Source organism: Trachypithecus francoisi, unplaced genomic scaffold (assembly GCF_009764315.1).
Source record: "Trachypithecus francoisi isolate TF-2019V2 unplaced genomic scaffold, Tfra_2.0 Lachesis_group0, whole genome shotgun sequence".
Classification (NCBI taxonomy): Eukaryota; Metazoa; Chordata; class Mammalia; order Primates; family Cercopithecidae; genus Trachypithecus; species Trachypithecus francoisi.
Window position 1 is genome coordinate 113,267,729 of NW_022681453.1, and position 14,643 is coordinate 113,282,371.

The following is a 14,643-nucleotide window of genomic DNA, read 5'->3' on the forward strand; positions in this document are numbered from 1 at the left end:
AGGGCATAAAGATAATGTAGTGGGCAGAGTTTCTTTTAGTAATGCAGTATGATTATACTTAAAACTTTGAGCAACAGTAGTCATAGTAAGGCAGCAATGTGACTATAATTATAACGAACAGCCCAATCCTCATGAGAAGGATGCAGACAATGTGGAATATTCCCAAGACATATAGGCAATCCTTCAACTCCAAATTGATATGAACTATTTACTGTGCCAGTGTCTAATTCAGGATCCTGGTTTAAAAAAGGCGATGGCATCCAAGCAGTATCATTAGTAAATACTGGGACTTCTCTGTCTCCCCAGGCCACACGATATAAGGGTGGAAAAGGAATATAAGCCCAGTATGTATATTCTCCAGCCGTTACCTGACAATTTACTACAGCCAGCATAGCCAGGAATAAAGGCAATGGGGTTTGGGGCTGCCCAGCTTGTTGAACAACCCCTTCAGCTTCCCGAGTAAGCTTTTTCAGTTGACCCCATGACGGGGGCTCTGCACGTGGAGTTCTGAAGGTGAATGTTCTCTGAGCACTCAGATTCAGCTCCTGAAATTTCTTGAGTAACTCTTTGGATCAGATCCTCTTCACCATGGCACTGTTTCAACCATCGAGATGGAAACCACTCATCTCCGGCACCTGTACAGACAAGAGCATAGCCTCGGCCCCATTGTAAAACTTTTCCATTTAAATATTTCCCTTGTAATGAAGGATAACACACCAACAGATTACTGTTTTGCAGCTTTTCTAAAGGCTGTTGAAAATGTTTCACCACTGCAGACTGCTGTAATTGGCGCCAATGGTTGAGAAAATTTAAAGTAAAAAGGGCTTTCAGAATTTGATATTTTGGGGGATCTCGCCCATCTCCCCCTTTTTGTTTTAAAAGTTGTAATTTTAGAGTAGCACTGGCTCTTTTAATAATTGCTTGAACTTGACTGTTAATTGGAATACCAGTGGAATGATGAATATGGTATAAAGAGAGGAAGGCAGCCAATTTGTGAGAGCAATAAGTAGGGGCATTATCAGTTTTTAATTTAGCAGGGACTCCCATAGCTGCAAAGCAAATAAGTAAATGAGTAATAACAGAGTTAGCCTTTTCAGAGGGTAATGGCGTAGCCCACTGGAAATATGACCACGTATCAATAGTATGATGAACATATTTTAAACGACCAAAGGAAGGAACATAAGTTACATCCATTTGCCAAATGTGATTTTGTTGAATGCCTCGAGGATTAATACCTGGACTTAAAAAAGGTGCAATAATAGGAGCACAAGATGGGCAGGCTCCGACAATAGCTTGGGAAAGGAGTTTGAGGAAATAATGGTAAAGAAGTCTGAGAAATATATTTAGTATTAAAATGGATAGTGAGAAATTTTTGAATTGTCTGAAGTCCAGTATCCATCCTTTCCATTGCTTGAAGGATCAGTAAAAAAGATGGGACTGTTATGCCCAGACCGTTTGTTCCCCGAAAAAGACCACCAGAGTCCAGAGTCAAAGCCAAGCGGCAAGGATCTTTAATGCAAGTTCGAACTTGGTCCCTCCGTTCCACAACATACAGGAGGGCCCTGAACAACGCATGCGCTTGCCTTTTATAGCCTAATGTAAACAGGACTTGTAAAGTTGCAGAGGAACGAGGGAATTCTCTAGGTTACAGCATTACAATTGGTTAACATCTTAAGTTTATACATTTAGCAGTTTTTTATTGGTTCCCGCGCTCTCACAAATGGCTGTGTTCTTATCGGGGATTTTCCAGGTGGTGTCCTTCTAAAGTTGAGATATATGGTAGTCTTTGAATTGAAAGATATATGGTAGGGAGACATATGGTGGGATGAGCCCAGGAAGTTGAGGGATACATGGAGGGGAGACATATGGTGGGATATGTTTATACTGGGCTCAGGAAGTTGAGAGATATATGGCAAGCACTAGTAATTAGAACAGAAAAAGAACAAGACAGGGACTTTCACATTGCTTGTCTATACAACATCTGAAATCTATAGATAACATTATCGGTTAGGTCCGGCGTCAACTTTTAACTAGGCTCAAGGCGCCGCCCGGGCTGTCTGCCTGTAGGGTCAACTTCTAACTAGGCTCAAGGTGCCGCCCGGGCTGCCTGCCTGTAGATTTCATTTGGTCTCTTTCAGGACCTTTAACTGGAGTTTAAGAGATAGGATTATATGGCAGTAAAGAATCTTGTTGCAGAAAAGCAAATAATTTATTACTAGGATAATGCTGAGAAAAAGAACCAGTATACTCAGTGCAAGCCACTTGCCAACCTTCATGAGTTTTTAATAGAGGTGAATTTTTTTAATGGCTTTATTAGCCAAAAACAGCCATTCTAGAATATTATTATCTTGGTGTAAAATGGCCGTTGGCGAATGGGGAGTATGAAAAAGACACAACGAAAGTGGAAGATTGGGTGCAATACAATCAAGGTGAGCTTTACTAATTTTATTTTCTACAAATGACTATATATATACTTTTTTTTTTTTCCTGCTACAGGGGATAATTGACGAGAACTATTTAAATCTGAATCTCTTTCTAAGGTAGCAAATAGATGTCGCAATTTGTAAGTAGGGATGCCTAAGATGGGGCGAAGCCAATTTATGTCTCCTAACAGTTTTTGAAAATCATTAAGGGTTAAAAGTTGATCTCTTTGAATTTAAACTTTCTGTGGCCGAATATGCTTTTTTGCTAAAAGGTATCCCAAATATTGAATAGGAAATTGAGTCTGTATTTTCTCAGAAGAAATATGTAAATTATATTGAGTTAATTGTTGTTATAAGACCTGAAAAACTTGACCTTGCAGGACTTTGTCAGGAGTTGCTAATAGAATATCATCCATATAATCGTATATTAACACAGTAGGGAATTGACATCTAACAGGATTTAAGGCTCTATGAACAAACTCTTGACATAAGGTAGGACTATTAAGCATACCTTGAGGAAGAACTTTCCATTGATATCTTTGAGTAGGCTGTCCATTATTATATTCAGGAACAGTAAAGACAAATTTTTTACAATCTTGGGGTTATAATGGGATAGTAAAAAAACAGTCTTTAAGATCTGTAACCATTAATTTCCAATTTTGTGGGGTAAGAGTTGGATTAGGAAGCCCAGGTTGTAAAGTCCTCATAGGTTGAATACAAGCATTTACAGCTTTAAGATCAGTTAATAAGTGCCATTTTTCTTTTTTTTCTTTCTTTCTTTTTTTTTTTTTTTTTGACAAGACAAACACAGGGGAATTCCATGCAGAAGTACTTGGTTCAATATGCCCCTCGGCCAATTGTTCCTTAACTAAATTCTTTAAAGCCTTAAGTTTTTCTTTAGATAATGGCCACTGTTCCACCCAAACAGGTGTTGTAGTTTTCCACTTCAATGGTAAAGTTTGAGGCTTGTGGACAGTGGCTAAGAGTTTAAAGGATTGTAGCTCATTTTGAACATCATATTTTTGGCAGCTGAAGAAATATGTGGAATGCTTAAAAAGGCACCAAATAGTTGTAAAAGATCATGGCCCCAAAAGTTAATATTAATGAGAACAATATAAAAGAACACTTTTCCTTGTTATCCTTCAGGTCCTACACAGCTCAGGTGCTCGACACTTTGGTAGACTATAGAAGCAGTACCTAGGCCGGATAGAGTAACTGATACTTGTTTCCTTTTCCAATGATCAGGCCATTGAGCCAAACATATAATAGATACATCTGCTCCTGTGTCGACTAATCCCTCAAAAAGTATCCCATTAATTTGTAATGAACATAAAGGTTTTTGATCAGAAACTAGTTTCCCAGAAAACAGTTTTCCCAGAACTACCGAAACCTCCTTGACGAGATACATCTCTAGATAAGAAAGGAAAAAAAAGGCAATAAAAGCAATTGTGCAATACATTCCCCTGCCTCTAGGTGCATAAATTGCGAGACTTGTACCATAATAAGGATTTCATCAGTAAAATCAGGATCAATAATTCCTGGGACCACCATTAACCCCCGCATAGCGCTGCTGCTTCAACCTAACAAAAGTCCTACATGTCCCTTTGGCAAAGGACCACACACTCCAGTAGCCAACTTATATATTCCTCCATTAGGAGATAAAGTATAAGGCTGGACAATAGCTAGGTCAGCAGCGGCACTCTGCTTAGTGGCAGCATAAAGCTGAGAAACTGGGGTAGGGTAAGATGTCTTTAAGGAAGACTTGAGGTCATTCCTTGATGCTGTAAGCCACTGCTCACTGGGTACTGGGGTAGGCCTGCATTTGTAGTTGTTGGAGCCCCAAGCCTGCGGGCCCCGGCTCCTGTTTCCCAAGAGGGGTGACAATACATTCCCACTTTTATCAGTTTTTGAACAGCATTCGTTGGTCCAATGTCGAACCTTGCCACATTGTTTACATATATCAGATGGTAACCTTTTTTCTTTAGAGCAGAAGAGCCTAATTTTTTCTGGCATTCCTTTTTAAAATGACCGGGTTTCCCACATTGATAGCATATACCTTGTTTAGAATTGCCTTTTAAAGCCTTAGAAAGTGCCCCAGCAAACAATTGAGCATTGTAAATAGCTCCTCCAACACCTGCACAAGCCCAAATGTATTCATCTAAATCAGCTCCACTAGCTTTTAGAGGACACAGCAATTTTTGGCACTTGGGATTAGCACTCTCAAAAGCCAGAGTATCCAAAAGAATTTTAGCAGCAGGGCCTGAACCTATAGTCTTTAATACAGCATCTTGAAGATAGGCTACAAAATCTGGATACGGCTCAGTGGCTCCTTGTAGGATCTTTACAAAAGATAAAGAAGTTTTACCCGCTATTTCAACCTTAGTCCATGCTTTAATTGAGAAGGCCAAGAACAAATGGTGACTGAGGTCCATAATTAGAAATTGCAGCTTTCATTTCTTTCAAAAATTTAAATTGTAGGGCTGTAAATGTCACATTCTGGCCACCATTTGGGAACTGAGCATTGGGGCCGAAAGCAGCCTGTGTTATTGGGAATAAATTTAATTCCTCAAAATCATCCTTTTCCTTCTATTCCTTCTTTTCTCTTACAGGAGGAAAAGGCACAGAGAAAACCTAACCTGACATAGGCAAAGAGGTTGGAGGTGGAGGCAAAGGGAAGTCTTTTTCAAGGTAACAGGGAAAGCTCGTGGTGGAGAGATAGGAGAAACAGGAGCAGTGGCACCTTGCAATTTTAACAACTGTTGTAACATCTCCAAAATACACTGCAAATCAGAATTTCCTTCAGATGGAGGCATTAGCTCTTCTTCCAATTCCTTGTCCTCAGCAACTGGGTCATAAATATGTTTCTCTCTAGGATCATTCCTCTCTAAAGCTTCAGATGCCTCACCTCCTGTGGCAGTATTGCCATGCTCTGAGTCAAGTAACTCTAATGCCTGAGTAATGGAACTACACAAAGTCCACAAAGTCAGAGGCATCGTTTGCCATCGCTGGTGAGCTCGACACAGGACTTTAACCACTTGTAACCATTCCTTTTGATTTAATTGCACTTTGGTTTGATATTGAAACCAATAAAAATGTTGTTCAACATGGGCAAACAATCACTTCAAAGTCTTATGTTCCTTAACTAACTTCTACTCCTATAGACATCAACAGTCCCTGGAGTAACCGCAAATATTCTGAGGCCAGAGAGGTGGAATTCCTCATAATTTTCCCGTGGGTCCCCCTTCTTATTTATTTATTTACCTGCCCGCGGTCTTCCTGCGCCTGCCCGGGGTGTTCCCCCTCTGGTCCCTTGCTCCTGTGGAGCCACAGATCCTGCCAGCTACTCCAGATGTTGGGGTCCGCATGTTTCCTAAACAAAGGAATGAACACACAAGACAACACAAGACAAGACAAACATGGCGGCCACGCCGAATGACATGCTCCGCTTTATTTTATACAGTCATTTGTGGAATGTTACCAAGTCACAAGACACATTGTTTTTCTGACCTTTCCCTGACTTTCTGGATTTTCAAGATGTTTACACATAAACAAGCCCCCAGGGTCTGCTGTTTGCAGCTGGCTCCAATGGGAACGCCCTGCTTTGTTTGCAAGAGCAGGACTTATCAGGAACCGCCCTGCTTCATTTGCAAAAGCAGGACTTATTGGGAACGTCTCATTTGCGAGCACATAGTACTCTACAGTTACTATTGTAAATTCTTTTGGGACACAAATGGTGCTTATACAAGAAGGCTAATTTAATGGAAAAATATTGTGTGTGACCTGACTGCTCCATTGGCCAGCTGTTTCCTCATCTGTCATCCTCTCCTTGGGCTTCCAGAAACCGTGAAATACAACAGTATTGAAATTAAGCAAATTAATAGCTCAACAATGGCCTCTAAGTTTTCAAGTGAAAGGAAGAGTTGTCTGTCTCTCACTTTAAATCAAAAGGTAAAAGTGATCAAGCTTAGTGAGAAAGGCATATCAAAAAGCTAAGTTAGGACAAAAACTAGGCTTCTTGTACTAAACATTTAACTAACTTGTGAATTCAATTAATAAATTCTTGAAAGAAATGAAAAATGCTGCTACAGTAAATATATCAGTGATAAGAATGTGAAACAGCCATATTTCTAATATGAAGAAAGTTTTCGTGGTATAGATAAAAGATCAAAGCTGACAGAATATTCCCATAAGTCAAAGTCTAACCCACAGCAAGGCTCTCTTCAATTCTAAGAAGGCTGAGTGAGGTGAAAAACTGCAGAACAAAAGTTAAAGCTTACAGAGATTGATGTATAAGTTTTAAGGAAAAAAGCCATCTTCATTTCATAGAAGTGCAAGCTGAGACAAGTTTTCTAGAAGACCTAGCTAAGATAATTAATGATCTGGCTAAGACACTTTACTAAGCCACCATTTTTTAATGAAGATAAAACAGGCTTATATTAGAAGAAGATGCCATCTAGGACTTTGATAGCTGGAGAACTAAAGTCAATGCCTGGCTTCAAAGTACCAAAAGACAGGCTGACTTTCTTGTCAGAAGTTAATGCAGCTGGTGATTTGCAGTTGAAGACAATGTTCAATTAGCATTCAAAAAATCCTAGGATCCTAAAGAATTCTGCTAAATCTGATCTGCCTGTGCTCTATAAATGGAACAACAATGCCTGCATGACATAACTTCTTTTTAAGGATGGTTAACTGAATATTTTAAGCTCACTGTTGAGACCTACTGCTTGGAAAAAATAGATTCCTTTCAAAATATTTCTTCTCATTGACAATGCACCTGGTCACCCAAGAGCTCTGGTAGAGATGTACAAGGAGATTAATGTTGGTTTCATGCCTGCTAACACAACATCCATTCTGAAGCTCATGCATCAAAGAGTCAATTTGACTTTCAAGTTTTATTATTTAAAGAATATATCTTGTAAGGTCATAGCTGCCATGAATAGTGATTTCTCTGATGGATCTAGGAAATGTAAATTAAAAAGTTTCTGGGAAAGATTTACCATCATATATGACATTAAAAAGATTAATGATTTTTGAGAAGATATCAAAATGGTAACATTAACATTCCATTATCTCCAATGGAACAGAACAGAGTCCTCAGAAACAATACCACATATCTACAGCCATCTGATCTTTGACAAATCTGAGGAAAACAAGAAATGGGGAAAAGATTCCCTATTTAATAAATGATGCTGGGAAAATTGGCTAGCCATTAGTAGAAAGCTGAAACTCGATCCTCTCCTTACTCCTTTTACAAAAACTAATTCAAGATGGATTAGAGACTTAATCCATTAACATTGTTAATGTTAGTAGTTGAATCTAGCCTTCATAAATAATTTTGAAAAGTTCAAGACTTCAGGGAAGGATATAACTGCATATGTGGTAGAAATACAAGAGAATTAACCATAACAGTTAGATCTGAAGATGTTACTGAATTTGCTACAATCTTATAATAAAACTTTAATGAATTAAAAATTGCTACTTATAGATGATTAAAGAGAGTGACCTCTTTGGATGGAATACACTGTCAATGGAAATGCCACAAAAATTGTGGAAATGATAACAAATAATTTAGAATATTACATAAATACATGTAATAAAGCAATGACAGGGCTGGAATTGATGGACTCCAATTTTTAAAAAGTTCCACAGTGAGTAAAATGCTATCAAATAGTGTCTCATGCTACAGAGAAATTTTGTATTAAAGAAGAGTCAATCATTGTGGAAAGTGTCATTACTGTCTTACTTTAAGTAATTGCTAAAGCCAACTGAGGCTATAGCAACCCCTACTCTGGCCAGTCAATAGCTATCAACATTTAGACAAAACACCGTACCAAGTAAAAGGTTACTACTCCCTGAAGTTTCAGATACTCAAGAGCATTTTTAAATATAAAGTCATATTAATTAAGGTGTGGTCATTGAGATTTTTTAGACATAATGCTATTACAAACTGAATAGAATATAGAATAGTGTAGACATAAATTTATCTGCAATGGGAAACTAAAAGTTTGTAAGAATCACTTTATTGTGATATTTACTTTATCATGGCATTATGCTGAATCAGCAATATCTCTGAAGTATGCTTTTATTCATAATACCCATTTTGTCATCTTTTGGAATACTGCAAAAGTTAGAAAATGTACAAACTTTAGCAACAGGTTTTTAAATATCTGTTACAGTTGTCATTAAAAATGTCCTCTCGACACAAACAAATGGAAGAACATACCATGCTCATGGACAGGAAGAATCAATATTGTGAAAATGGCCATACTGCCCAAAGTAATTTACAGATTCAATGCCATCCCCATCAAGCTACCAATGAGTTTCTTCACAGAATTGGAAAAAACAGCTTTAAAGTTCATATGGAACCAAAAAGAAGCCCACATTGCCAAGACAATCCTAAGTCAAAAGAATAAAGCTGGAGGCATCATGCTACCTGACTTCAAACTATACTACAAGGCTACAGTAACCAAAACAGCATGGTACTGGTACCAAAACAGACATATAGACCAATGGAACAGAACAGAGTCCTCAGAAACAATACCACATATCTACAGCCATCTGATCTTTGACAAATCTGAGGAAAACAAGAAATGGGGAAAAGATTCCCTATTTAATAAATGATGCTGGGAAAATTGGCTAGCCATTAGTAGAAAGCTGAAACTCGATCCTCTCCTTACTCCTTTTACAAAAACTAATTCAAGATGGATTAGAGACTTAAATGTTAGACCTAATACCATAAAAACCCTAGAAGAAAACCTAGGTAATTGCATTCAGAACATAGGCATGGGCAAGAAATTCATGTCTAAAACACCAAAAGCAATGGCAACAAAAGCCAAAATTGACAAATGAGATCTCATTAAACTAAAGTGCTTCTGCATAGCAAAAGAAACTACCATCAGAGTAAACAGGCAACCTACAGAATGGGAGAAAATTTTTGCAATCTACTCATCTGACAAAGGGCTAATATCCAGAACCTACAAAGAACTCAAAACAAATTTATGAGAAAAAAACAACCCCGTGAAAAAGTGGGCAAGGGATATGAACTGACATTTCTCAAAAGAAGACATGCATACAGCCAACAAACACATGAAAAAATGCTCATCATCACTGGCCATCAGAGAAATGCAAATCAAAAACCACAATGAGATATCATCTCACACCAGTTAGAATGGCAGTCATTAAAAAGTCAGGAAAAAACAGGTGCTGGAGAGGATGTGGAGAAATAGGAACACTTTTACACTGTTGGTGGGATTGTAAACTAGTTCAACCATTATGGAAAACAGTATGGCAATTCCTCAAGGATCTAGCACTAGAAGTACCATATGACCCAGCCATCCCATTACTGGGTATATACCCAAAGGATTATTAATCATGCTGCTATAAAGACACATGCACACGTATGTTCATTGCAGCACTATTCACAATAGCAAAGACTTGGAATCAACCCAAATGTCCATCAGTGACAGACTGGATTAAGAAAATGTGGCAAATATATACCATGAAATACTATGCAGCCATAAAAAAAAAAAAAAAAAAAAAAAAGGATGAGTTTGTGTCCTTTGTAGGGACCATGGATGCAGCTGGAAACCATCATTCTCAGCAAACTATCGCAAGAACAGAAAACCAAACTCCGCATGTTCTCACTCATAGGTGGGAACTGAACAATGAGATCACTTCATATCAGGAAGGGGAACATCACACACCGGGGCCCATTATGGGGAGGGGGGGATGGGGGAGGGATTGCATTGGGAGTTATACCTTATATAAATGATGAGTTGATGGGTGCTGGCGAGTTGATGGGTGCAGCACACCAACATGGCACAAGTATACATATGTAACAAACCTGCATGTTATGCACATGTACCCTGAAACTTAAAGTATAGTAATAAGAAAAAATTTTAAAAAAATGTCCTCTCCTGTTCTGTCATGTGCCAATCATCAAGTACCTGGGAAACTGTTCTAGCTCATTTATAATGATAATCTTGTAATAATCTATAATGATTTAACTGTGTACTACCCGTGAAGTCAAATGAATACATATTTTTATTTTGTGTCCCTAAATATTGATAACATAGGATTTATTTATTTATTTATTTTTGTTTGTTTGTTTGTTTGTTTGTTTTTGAGACAGAGTCTCGCTCTGTCGCCCAGGCTGGAATGCAGTGGCGTGATCTTGGCTCACTGCAAGCTCTGCTTCCGGGTTTATTCCATTCTCCTGCCTCAGCCTCCCAAGTAGCTGGGACTACAGGCACCTGCCACCTTGCCTGGCTAATTTTTTGTATTTTTTTAATAGAGATGGGGTTTCACCGTGTTCGCCAGGATGGTCTCAATCTCCTGACCTCATGAACCACCCGCCTTGGCCTCCCAAAGTGCTGGGATTACAGGCTTGAGCCACTGCACCTGGCCGATAACATATGATTTAGTAATTATCTTTTCTGCTTACAAAGTAACTTTTTAAGCCTGCCAGTACTAAAGAGTACTTAAGCATCCCATACAGATTGTCACAGAGTTTAAGTATTACACTCACAAATACACTGATTTATCAAATTTATTATAGTGCAATGAACATAAACTTGAGATTTGTTGTGTTGGTTCTTGTTTCAAAACTAAGTATATAGGTCATAGGAATAAGAATTTGGTCCAAAATACTTGATAATTTTATTGTCTAATAAAAAGTAGCCAAGGCGATGCATTTAGTTAAAAAAACATAAAACTGTGAAAGATTACAATCATCAATAACTATTAGGATTTTGTTTTAAAAGATCCATGACTTCAATCTGTGCAATAATTTATTGGGTATGACCCCAGAAGCAGAGGCAACAAAAGCAAAAATAGGCAAATAGAATTTCATCAACTATAAAGCTTCTAAAGTTTTTAAGTTGTTTCCGGAAACGTGGCTTCAGGGCTATAAATTATATCCCTCTATATTCAGGCTGAATAGTCACCACTGGAATTTTAATAACATGCAAGCTAAATCTCAATTACTCTGCCTTAATTAGTGTGTTTTCATTTGATATATATATATATAAGAAAATAAATTCACCTTATGACTATTCTTTCTTTTTTTCTGATCTATAAATAAAATTTTTAAAATATGTTTTATTTTTATACATACTGAAATGACCTACAAATTTAGTTTTTATGTATGTTTTGAACATTGTTGACCTACAAATTTAGTTTTTATGTATGTTTTGAACATTGTTTGCATCTACAGCCACTCACAGAGATTTAAGTACTGTAAAAGAGAATTTAGTCATGTCTCTGAACTATGTAAAATAATAAGATGGTGACTAACAGACTTTTATCATAGTAAGAATGAAATTAAAGGGATTATTTGGAATATGGTCTGGAGTTTTAACAGGGGAGGTAGTGAAGAAATTAACCTATGCAGTAAGAATAGTATTTTTTTTTTAACTTTAGCACAACCAATATAAGAAAACAAAATGCTATCCTAGGAGAAAATCATATTGATATTCTTTCTAATGCCCAAATTGCTCACAATTCTTCTACTTTCCCCTCCCACAAATGTACATATCTGCTTTACATGAAAAACTCTTACTCTGCTGAGTGTCTCTGCTAAGACAAGTGTGTTGGGTCAAAATCTGGCCATAAACTGGCCCCAAAACTAGCCATAAACAAAATCTCTGCAGCATAGTAACATGTTCATAATGGCCCTAACACCCAAGCTGGAAGGTTGTGGGTTTACAGGAATGAGGGTAAGGAACACCTGACCCGCCGAGGGTTAAAAATTGCTTAAAGGCATTCTCAAGCCACAAACAATAGCATGAGCAATCTGTGTCTTAAGGGCATGTTCCTGCTGCAGTTAACTAGCCCAACCTATTCCTTTAATTTGGCCCATTCCTTCATTTCCCACAAGGGATACTTTTAGTTAATTTAATATCTATAGAGACAATGCTAATGAGTGGTTTGCTGTTAATAAATATGTGGGTAAATCTCTGTTTGTGGCTCTCAGCTCTGAAGGCTGTGAGACTCCTGATTTCCCACTTCACACCTCTATATTTCTGTGTGTGTGTTTTTAAATCCTCTAGTGCTGCTGGGTTAGAGTGTCCCCATCCCACCTGGTCTCAGCAAATGGTGTCCATTCGTGGGGGTTTGAATCCAGGTTGAAGGGTCACTGGAGCGACAGTTGGAATGGAAAACTAGCTGAAGGACACCCGAGTACTCTTAAAGCAATCCCCATGGTGAGTAAGAAGGCGAGCTCAGAAGCTTCAGGGTAACAATGGGACAGGTATGGGGTCTGGTTCGTTCTGCCTTGGAACTTTTTCACAATGATGAGGAGGAAGAACAGAAGTATAGTGAAGCAACAGAAGAGGTTACAGAGCATGTTTATTTGCCAGCTAAAGCTAAAGCGGCAAAAGAAGGAGAGGTGCATCCCTACCCTTCTGCCCCTCCTTCATATTATTTTGAAGAAAATTACCCTCCAGTTCTTTCTTTTCCAGAGGACACTGGGCAAAAAGTAGTTACCTGTTGCGGGCAGTCAGGGACCCCAAATGGAGGGACTGGCTGAAGCCATGGCAGAACATACATTTCATGGACATTTATTAGTTCCCCAAATTAATATTTTTATAATTTCTGATGCCTGTCTACCACAATCTCTGCACATAAATTATGAAGATTTCATGGACATTTATCACTTCCCCAATCAATACTCCTGTGATTTCCTATGCCTGTCTTTACTTTAATCTTTTAATCCCATCATCTTCATAAACTGAGGATGAATGTTGCCTTAGGACCCTGTGGTGATTGCGTTAGCTGCACAAATTGTTTGTAGAGCATGTGTGTTTGAACAATATCAAATCTGGGCACCTTAAGAACAGGATGACAGCGATTTTCAGGGAACAAGGGAGATAACTTTAAAGTCTGGCTGCCTGTGGGCTGGGCAGGACAGAGCCATATTTCTCGTATTACCGATAATGGGTAAGAGAAATATTACTGAATTCTTTCCCCAGTCAGAAATATTAATAATTAACAGCCCTGGGAAAAGAATGCATTCCCAGGGGAGTCCTCTGAAATGGCCACCTTGGGAGTATTTGCCTTTATGACGATGTAGATAGGGATGAAACACGCCCTACTCTTGCTAGGATTAGGAAATTCTAGCCTGGCAAATTCTAGTCAGACTGGTTCTCTGCTCTTGAACCCTGTTACAATATTTATCAATAACAATGCATACACAGTGGGACATGGAAGTTCATTAGTGATTCTAGTTTTGTCCTGATCTTGTGATCTTTCTCTGACCTCCTGCATTGTGATTTTTTGTTGCCCTTAAAGCATGTGATCTCTGTGACCCACACCCTATTTGTACACTCCCTCTCCTTTTGAAAATCACTAATAAAACCTTGCTGGTATTGTGGCTTGGGGGCATCATGGAACCTGCCAAAATGTGATGTCTCCCCCGGATACCCAGCTTTAAAATTTATCTCTTTTGTACTCTTTCCCTTTATTTCTCATACTGGCCAACACTTATGGAAAATAGAAAAGAACCCATGAAGAATTATCGGGGGTGGGTTCCCCCAATAGTTGCACCAGTGACTGTTCAAGCAGCACCTTGAGTCACCATTCTTAGTTCTATCCAGGCCAGAATTCAGAAAGCTAGACGAGAGGGTGATTTAGAGGCTTGGCAATTTCCTTAGAATACACCCTGCAGATCAAGAGGGAAATATTATAACTACATTTGAGCCTTTTCCTTTTAAATTACTCAAATAATTAAAGCAAGAAATAAGTCAGTATGGACCAGGTTCTCCTTTTGTAATGAGACGGTTAAAGAATGTTACTGTTTCAGTCGGATGATTCCTACCGACTGGGATGCTCTCACTTGAGCTTGTCTAAGTCCTGCTCAGTTCTTACAATTTAAAACTTGGTGGGCAGATGAAGCTTCCATTCAGGCTGCTCACAATGCCGAGGCCCAACCTCAAATTAATATAACTGCAGACCAGCTTTTGGGGTTTGGTGGCTGGGCTGGTTTAGATGCACAAATAGTCATGCAGGATGATGCCATAGAACAGCTTAGAGGAGTGTGCATTAGAGCTTGGGAAAAAATCACTTCAGGTGGGGAACAATACCCTTCCTTTAGTGCTATAAAACAAGGACCCAGAGAACTATATGCTGATTTTATGGCTCGGTTACAGGAGTCTCTTAAAAAGATGATTGCAGATTCGGCTGCTCAGGATATAGTGTTGCAGTTATTAGCTTTTGACAGTGC

The 14,643-nt window shown here is 38.5% G+C and overlaps 1 long non-coding RNA gene across 1 annotated transcript in view; it reads right to left on the reverse strand.

Moving 5' to 3' along the window:
- Nucleotides 1-308: 308 nt before the first annotated feature.
- The window catches only part of LOC117083683, a 32,581-nt gene continuing 18,246 nt past the window's right edge, over nucleotides 309-14,643 (reverse strand). The window contains exons 2-3 of the long non-coding RNA XR_004437172.1: nucleotides 5,685-5,793; nucleotides 309-635 (exon numbers count right to left, since the gene is read on the reverse strand). This is a non-coding gene — a long non-coding RNA (uncharacterized LOC117083683). The remainder of the gene's footprint in view (nucleotides 636-5,684; nucleotides 5,794-14,643) is intronic.